Below are 9,603 nucleotides of genomic sequence, written 5' to 3'. Positions count from 1 at the left end.
TTTCACAAGTTTCCACCCTTCCTATGATTTCAATTTTGGTGGCTAAACTCACAGATCTATGTTTTTTTGTTTTGTAAAAAAAACATGTTGGGATAGCTGTTGAATCAGACTTATTCTCTTATTCTCTCTGTGTTGCTGTTCCTTGCCATGTGACATAATAGATCAGCTCTATTTGGATAGCAAGCCACAACATGTTTCAACTGAGCTAGCTCCAACTAAGCTAAACTAATTGGCGTTTGAAGCAGTAAGGGACTTTCAGATGCCCTCTACCCCCATTTTTCTATATAACCCTGTCCTCCAATTGCCAAACTTGCAGAGAGGCCACTGAGAAATCCATGAGAAATGTATTCTCATTAAAGTAGATAGAGTTTGCTCCTGTTGCATCAAAATGGATAGACTAAACAAAGAACCAGTGGCTGAAGAGCATCCCTTGTTAGCCTTAGATTAATGCTTCAGTGTTTCATGGCTGTCCTCCTTCTACAAGTCTCCTCAAAATGTGACTGTATTGGACCACAAAATTCAGAAAATTTTTAAATATATATATTTATCCACCAGTGTTTGCTGCAAATGCATCTGTGGAAATTGGAAAAGAATATGGGTTTTAATGGAAGTGACTAAACTCAAACCAAGGCTCTTAAGAATATTGAAGTATGAAGCTCATCAAATGGCATACAAAATGTTAGCTAGAAAGAGCAAGGTAGTAGCACATTACCCCATTCCTAATTAATGGATATACCTGCGGAGTCAAGTAATGTGCTAAAAAGACTGAATTAAAAAATCTGACTTATAGTCCAGTTTACAAAAATTGTGCATTCTATGGAGAGAAAAATGATTTTCTTCCTCTATCTTACCAGAACTCCAGTCCAAAATAGGCTCCAAAAACACGCTCCCAGTTTGAGACCACTTTAACTGTCCTGGTTCAATGCTAGGGAATTTAGCCTTCTCTGTCAGAGAGCTCCAGTGCCACAATAAACTACTGTACAAGTTTCAAACTGGATTATTTCTGCAGTGTATTTTGGACCTCTGTCTACTGTTGAAAAGGACTGGAAGGAAAAACAAAAGAAAGTACTGAACACAGCATATAACTGTGAAATCTGCTACCACAAGATGTCATGATAATGACCCCTGTCTTATCTTAATGATAAAATTATGAATTTTCAATATGGGTTGTTTTAGAATGTGTATCTCTTTTAAACTGTTGCATATTTTAAATAAAGTGTTTGAATTGATATTGTGCATTGTTTATTTTTTGTTGTTCCCTGCCATACAACATCATCATCATCATCATAATCATCATCATCATTATTATTCCACTAGGGAAAAATATTTTAACCCCTCAGACTCATATTCCTCTGAATCCATACCTAATATATCTACAATGTAGACTATTTAGACCAGGGGTTTCCAACCTGGGATGCCCTGCACTCCCAGGGGGAGCAAGATGGAATTTCAGGGAGTACAGCAAAGAGTGGCTTCTGTCCTTGAGTCCCAAGTCATCACTCATTTTTTTCCTGAATAAATTAGAATCTAATTGCTCAATTTAGATCTGCATGTTATGCACTGAGTTAAAAGCTTGGGTTTCTTTTAAGTTCAGTTTGTTCAACCGCAGTTCAAATATGTTTTTTCTTCATCTTCAAAGGTTATATTACTTTTGTAGGGGGTGTGAACATTAATCAAATGTTTCCTAGAGGTGTGGGACATTAGCAACGTTTGGAAAATAAAATAATATTTATTTGTATACCGCCCTCTGGCAAACCAATCCGGGCGGTAACAACAGAAAAAATAAAAATATGACATTAAAAACCACTTTATCCCTCCCCCCTTAAGACAGTATTAAACAGTAAGTATAAACATATTAAAAAACACAATATCAAGCATAAAAACAGCGTTAAAACAAAACTCCTGATACCCTCTGTTGATCCTCCATCACTAAGATGGGGCCACGGGAGGAATGAGGGAATCAGGAACCTGGGCCGGGATGGTTAATCTGGAAAGGCCTGCCGGAAGAGGTCCGTCTTGACCGCTTTTTTAAAGCTGTCTAATGATGTTATCTGACGGATCTCATCCGGCAGGTCGTTCCAGAGTTTGGGGGCGACAGCAGAGAACGCCCTCTGGGAGGTTGCCGCAAGCCTAGATTTTAGAGGCTGCAGTAAGTTCCTCCCAGAGGACCGGAGAGCGCGGGGAGGATTGTACGGGAGGAGGCGGTCTCTAAGATAGCTTGGACCCAAGCCATTTAGGGCTTTAAAGGTGATAACCAACACCTTGTACTGGGCCCGGAAGCTGATAGCCAGCCAGTGGAGGGACCTCAAAACCGGAGTAATGTGGTCCCTCCTAGATGTACCTGACACAAACCTGGCTGCCATGTTTTGAACCAGCTGTAATTTCCGAGTCAAGCACAGGGGTAGCCCCATGTAGAGTGCATTACAGAAGTCAAGGCATGAGGTTACCAGCGCGTGCACAACCGTCTCGAGATCCCTTACTTCCAGAAAAGGGCGCAGCTGGCGTATCAGCTGAAGCTGATAACAGGCACTCCTGACCGTCGCATTTACCTGATTTGTCATCAGGAGCGACGAGTCAAGGAGCACCCCCAGACTGCAAACACAGTCGCTGGAGGAGAGTGTGACCCCATCCAGGACTGGAGGTTGCAACCCAATTCTTGGTTTTGGGGCCGCTACCATGATCTAGACCATTAATTTTAAACAATGTCTTCACATTTCAACCTTTTGCCATGTAGTGTTTTTCTTTCAACAAAAAACCAATGGCATTAAAAAAATGCCCTAACAAATTTATTAATTTTGTACTGGGGTGCTTTCCCTTCTCAGCCAATGTAACATACTTTATCATTTTTGTTTTGCTTTGTTTTGTTTTTTGGATTAAACATGATGCTGTGAATCAGAACAGTTATGTTCTGATTTTCAGCAGCTTAACCCCATTTTGGGAAAACTAACATTTCTTCCATGGGGGTTTTGGGATCAGAATCTATTCGGCCATGAGCTGCCCATATTACATATGGGCAGAATGCGTGTTACTTTCCATATGTAAAACTATTCCTTTAAGAAAATAAAATAAAAATACAGGTCAACAATTAGATCTTACAGGACTCTTCATGTGTCACTAACAATTTTTCAATAATAAAGATTTTTTTTATTTTTTATTAAATAAAGATATTTTTATTTTTTTATTTAATATTAATTCTACTAAGTGTTATAATAATGATAAAAATATCTTAGTGACTGCATGACTTCCAAAGAAAATTAATTCTCTTTTATATTTCCACCAGTTGATTCTAACTATAATTTTTCATCAAAGGAGTTAATCTGCATCAAGGCAGGGTTAATGCCGAACATAAAGAAAACAAAAATAATGACCACAGAAGAAATACATAAATTCCGTCTGGACAAAGAGGAAATTGAATTATTATTATAGACAGTGGTAAAGTTGTCAAAGTAAATAGTAAATAGTTAAAGAATTCCCATACATAGGATCAAACATTGATCAGAGTGGAGACTTCAGTCAAGAAATAAGAAGAAGACTAGGAATGGATAGGGCAGTTATGAAAGAATTATAAAAGATCCTGAAAAGCAAAGCACCAAAGTTAAAGCTGTGTAGGCAACAGTATTCCCCATCACCATGTATGGATGCAAGAGCTGCACAGTGAAGGAAGCAGGCAGAAAGAAAATCAACACATTGGAGATATGGTGCTGGAGAAGAGTGCTCAAGATACCATGGACAGCCAAAAAGTCAAACAAATGGTCCTTGAACAGGTCAAGCCGGAACTCTCTTTGGAAGCCAAGATGATCAAATTGAGGTTGTCGTACTTTGCCCACATAATGAGAAGACATAGATCACTAGAAAAAACAATAATGCTAGAAAAGGTAGAGGGGAGAAGAAGGAGGGGAAGAAGGAGAGGAAGACCACAAGAAAGATGGATGGACTCTGTCAGGGGAGTCACAGGCATGGGTTTGCAGGGACTAAGCAGAGCAGTGGAGGATAGGGAGTCTTGGAGGTGTCTCATTGGCACATTACAACCCACCCCTTTGGGGCGGCCTGTAGGCGCTCCTTTCCCTGCCAGATTGGGGCCTCAGCTGCAAGAACGGCAGCCTCTGGGGCCCCGATCCGCCCCTTTCCAGGCCACGGGGAAGCAGCAAAAGGCCGCTTCCCCGCGGCCTGGAAAGGGGTGTCCTTGGGGCTTCAAGCCCCAAGGACACCCGGTGGTGGTGGGGAGGAGGAGAAAGGGGCCACTTGGCCCCTTTCTCCCTTGCGTTGCTGGTGCAGCCGTCTAAAGGCTGCGCCAGCGACGCAAATCGCGGAAGGAGCTCCGTTTCAGAGCTCCTTCTAGCGCCGTGGAAAGGGCGCTCTATGCGCCCTTGCATGGCGCAAAGAGGTCACGTCCGTGCCACCCCGTTTGGAGGCGGCGCATTCGTGACGTTGCAATGGCGCCCCCTGTGTGGAATGGGCGCCGCCATTTTGTACGTCCTGGGGCACACACTTTCCCTAACATCCCCAGGACGTACTTTACGCCTGTCTGTAACGGGCCATACACAGAGTTGGGGTGGACTCCAGAGCAGTTAACAACAACAGCAAAACACACCTCAAAATGCACAGCACTTCTCATTTTAAAGAGTTCATTAAAAAACCCACCACACAAAGCTGTACCTTCAGGCTAGTTTTTATGTTTTAGCAAGAGAATGTGGGGAGTTGAAAATGCAAATTCAGCTTCACATTTTCTATCCAACATTTTGCAACTGTTTAAGAAAGGGACAATGGCTTGTGAAATCTCCAACTTGTGTTGATCCCCCCCCCACACACACACTATTCTTGAACATCAGTTACTAAAAAGAGCAAGATGCAGGTCATCTTGTTTCACATCTTTTGTATAATTCTCAGACTCAAACAATTCTAAGGTTACCCAAAAAACAACCTCTGTAGAACCAGTCCTACTGAGCAAGAATACCCAAATGTAATTTAACCCAAAACCACTGATATAAGGTTCACTGTCAGGCAATACTTTTTTTGGTATCAGTTAAAATATCACAATATATTACAAATCTCTTAAAGTTTCAGCTATAACGTTCACTTACAACACTTGAGCAACAATTGTTTAATGAGCAATTCTGATAGTGGAAAAGAGAAGAATGAATTATAATGCAGTTAGGTGTGGAACTGTTGGAGGAAGGAAACAGAAGGGAAACAAACAGAAAGAATACAAAGAGAAAAGTAAAATAAGCAGAGGAAGGATGGCAAGGAAGAAAAGAGATGGAAAAACACAGAGGTAGCACTGAACGAAACAGATACTGAGTGAGAACACAGAGCAAACAAAACAACTGACTTATTATTGTAAAAAGATCAGATTCTACCCCTGATCTCTGCAATTTCCTGTCACCACTGGTGCCAATTTACAGTAGACTCAGGATCAAACTAGATACAATCAAACTATCCCCTTTTGCTTAAACAGGGCAACTGTTAGAGCAAATAGATGCAGGTAGGATCTGTTAAGCTTGCCCTCCACTCCTAACTTCTTTCCCAGATTACTGATTCTCAGAAACCAGAAATATACTTGACTGGAAGAGATACAGTAAGTGGTAGGCTGGGGAGGATCTGCTTATGCTTTTCCGCACATCACCTCTGTTCTAAAATGGGACACACAAACCCCTCTTTATATATGATTAGGGCAGACCCAGATTCAAACAAAAGCAAAACAATCACATCTAGCTTGGCTGCAAAGCAATTGTACTGCTTAGATATCCAACCGCAGCTATAAACAAAACCTGGAAACATTTTTTAGCTTCTCTGGTTTTATTGTGCCATCCCTGAGACCACGTGTACATCTCTGGTCTACATAATTAAAGTGCATAACATATAAACTTTACTGTTATATTGTTATACAGTGTGTTGTTATACAATTATAGACACCCCCCCCTTTTTTGCTACACTTCATCTATAAGTGTGGGAAAGCAGCACAAAGAACTGGTAAGAAGCCACATTACTTTTCTCACACCTTTTGCTTTCCTGTTCATGTAAGCCTCTGATCATTCCCTTTCTTTCTGTTCTCTACAACCATGTTCAGTTGAACTTGTACCAAGATAATTGCTAAGTAATTCATTCTAGATGCAACCTGATTCTACAACAGTGCCATGATGATAGTGTTTTTAACATTATTGTTGTTGTTGTTACTACTACTATCAAAGTTGGGCCTGGGACTGCTGTTGCTGTTGTGTGCCTTCAAGTTCATTCTGACTTATAACGACACTAAAGCTTTCTTGGCAAGATTTGTTCAGAGAAGGTTTTGCCTTTGCCTTCTTCTGAGGTTGAGAGAATGTGACTTGCCTATGGTTACCTAATGGTTTTCCACTGCCAAGCAAGGATTTGAATCCTGATTTCCAGAGCTGTAATACAACGCTCAAACCATGACACCCCACTGGATCTCACGGAGCTGGGATACTGCTTGAAAAGGAGTGAAAACAAAGAAATCTCGTGGCTTCGGCCTCATGAGATTCTACTATTTCAGTGGAGGAAAAGGAACTACATGCTTCAGTGTTTTGTCAAACAAAGAAACACTACCTGTACACCAGTGGTTCTCAAACTCCTCCAAGCATTTTGGACTTCAGCTCTCAGAGGCCCTGAGCATTTATCATGTTGGTTGTGTTTTAGCAACTGATGTCAAAAATATTTGAAAGACTAACCACTGAGAAACACTGATGGACACAGAAAATTAGCACACTGAGAAGAAAGCTGAACTAGAACTCTTCTCCTTGAAGAGTTAGTTGGGAGAGTCTAAAACAGGAAAACATTCAGACATGCAGTTTTCCTCCTGCATTCAGAAGTGGTGCAAACCTAGCAGAATTATAATGTTATATCTGTAGATTACCCCTCATCAGTGTGATCCTCTACCCTGGGCCTAGTGTATGCCCCTGAGCAAGTCAGGTTTCTCTATAGCTCTTCCATAGAATAGACTTTGACTACAAAAAGAGAGCAAAAGCAATGCAGTGCTCTTCCGAGAGGAAAAACAAAAATTGTACAAGATTTTCCAAAATAATAGGCATACAAGTTTTGAGCACTCCTTCCTATCTCTCTCTCTTTCTCTCAATTGCAATTTTTTTCAAATGATTATTAAAAGCCTAAAATGGTTTACGTATGGTTAATTTATACAGGAAAACTGGTTGCATATTCTATTAAGGCACTGAGAAGAAGAATATCGACAATAAATATTATTATTTCTCTCATCTTTTAAAACTTGCCCACGTCATGAAAGAAAAAGAATTCATGTTTATAGTAATTCCATTTAGTTTATCAATGTATTAGAACTATTTATTCATTACCTCTCAGTCTGCTAAGGTCTCACATCATCACCAAAAAAATGCTGTTTCAAACATGCCCTGATCTCTCTCTATCCACAAGAGAGAGATGATCAGAAGAACAGTTGGACAGCGCCTTGTGACTCATTTTGTCCAAAGACTAAATGTCACACAGTAAGGGCAGAAGCAAAGCACTCCTAAACGATGGCTGACAACTTTTCCGTTAACCACATATAATTCTGCCATCAACAATTACGAAAAACCAATTTCCTCTCACCTACATGACAGTTTTTAAGAGAGTTATCATGTCCCGTTCTTACAAGTCTTTTCCAGTCTTCAACCTTTCCATACATTTTCCATACTACTAACCATTTTTGTTCACCTCCTCTGAACTCATTCCAAATACACTATCTTTAATGTTAAACACCTTATAGCTAAGCAGGATGCCACGTCCACTAAATATTAGTTTTTCTAGTTCTTCCCAGCTATGCAAGCATGGATCTTAGGGAGTAAGGAGTTAGTATGGGTACATCAGTCAGGAAGTGCTGAAATCTAATGGAATGTGATATGATTTATGCTACTAGACCAGGGGTAGGCAACCTTTTTGAGCCGGGAGCCGGGTTGGTGTCCCCCAGACAACAGGGGGGGGGGGAATAATAATTAAATAATTAAATAATATAGGACAACATTTTCAAATGTAGGACATATTTTTAAAAAATGGAGGACGTGCGAAAAATTTGATGATTTTTTAAAAAAATGTTAATATAAATGCATGTTTCTTAGGCATGATCAAAATGGAGGACATTTGGGCATTATTCCTAGACAGATGGCAGAAATGTACTTGCCTTTCTGGCCAACCCCCCCCCCTCCTCCCATTCCAAACAGCACATTTGGGCATTGAACATGGCTTTACTTAACATGGCCTTTTGCATATTTCAGAGGCTTATTCCATAACCAAACTCTTTGGGTTTCACACTGAACATGGGTTCACATGGCTATGCATATTGAACATGTCAAGGTGGTTTCACAGTTCTTGCACCAAGTGTACTTCTCAGAAGTGTGTACTTGGTCAAGGGACTTTGGTTTTTCTTCACTGCCCATGAGTTTGTAAAAATCACAGCAATTTACATTGGCCTTGCCTCAGACGCTTTCTGATATCAATATCACCATTAAAGAACCAAAAACACACAGAAAAGGCACTTTGGAAAGTCACACTCTCTTGGCTTCAGAAACAGTGTGTCCATGCCTCTCAAACTGACTCATATCATCATCATCATCACCACCACCACCACACTATCACTGTCAAAACAAGGGAGACTTGTTAGCATTAAAAGCACCCAAAACACACTTTGGAAGGTGATACTCTCTCGGCTTAAGAAACAGTGCCTGCATGCGTCTCAAGCTGACTCATATCATCATCATCATCACCATCATCATTATCATCATCACACTATTACTGTCAAAACAAGGGAGACTTGTTAGCATTAAAAGCACCCAAAATAAAAATTTAAAAAACCTTGAGGCCTCTGGCCACTCACCACCTCTTCCTTCCTCCTCTTCCTCCTCTTCTTTCTTCTCCTCTTCCCCCCTTCCTCTTCCTCCTCCTCCTCCTTCTGCTCCCCCCTCCTCCTCTTCCTCCTCCTCCTTCTGCTCCCCCCTCCTCTTCCTCCTCCCCCTCCTCCTCTTCCTCCTCCCCTCTCCTCCATGTGCCGCGCAGCCTGGGGGCAGGGCGGAGGAGGCAGAGGAAGAGGTAGGCGGCGTGGGCCCGCGCGGGGAGGGCGGCGCAGGGCTTCCCCCTTTGCCTCCTCTGCCCCAGGCCGCGCAGCCCTCCTCTTCCTCCACCGCACGGTGGAGGAGGAGGGCAGCGCGGCCGCACGGCCCAGGAGGAGGTGGAGGAGGAGGTGGCAGCGGTGGCAGCAGGACCGGGCTGGGGCCGGTCCTGGTGCCTCCGTGGGCCGCATCTGGCCCATGGGCTGGGGGTTGCCGACCCCTGTACTAGACTTGCTTATAAATCCTGCCATTACATGCTACTCTGCTCTACCATTCCCTGTATTTATGAATTGGCTGCTTATATGGATAAATCACATCTCATCCCATTGCTGGATCCCATTGTAGACTCTTCTTTCATTAGCTTATCAGACATAAACAGCCTGATAGTGCCCAATCATTGTCACTTTCAGTGAGTAACACTGAAACAAACCAGAGAGATTTACTCCATGACATGGTTAGTATGCCATTCAAACATGGGCACAGTTTCCTCTCCAGTTTGTCTCTTTCCCAATAAATCACAGAAGGAAACCTGTGTGTG

The sequence above is a fragment of the Sceloporus undulatus genome, chromosome 4 (assembly GCF_019175285.1).
Source record: "Sceloporus undulatus isolate JIND9_A2432 ecotype Alabama chromosome 4, SceUnd_v1.1, whole genome shotgun sequence".
Classification (NCBI taxonomy): domain Eukaryota; kingdom Metazoa; phylum Chordata; class Lepidosauria; order Squamata; family Phrynosomatidae; genus Sceloporus; species Sceloporus undulatus.
The sequence above is the reverse complement of the archived record's forward strand: the minus strand, read 5'-3'. Positions refer to the sequence as shown.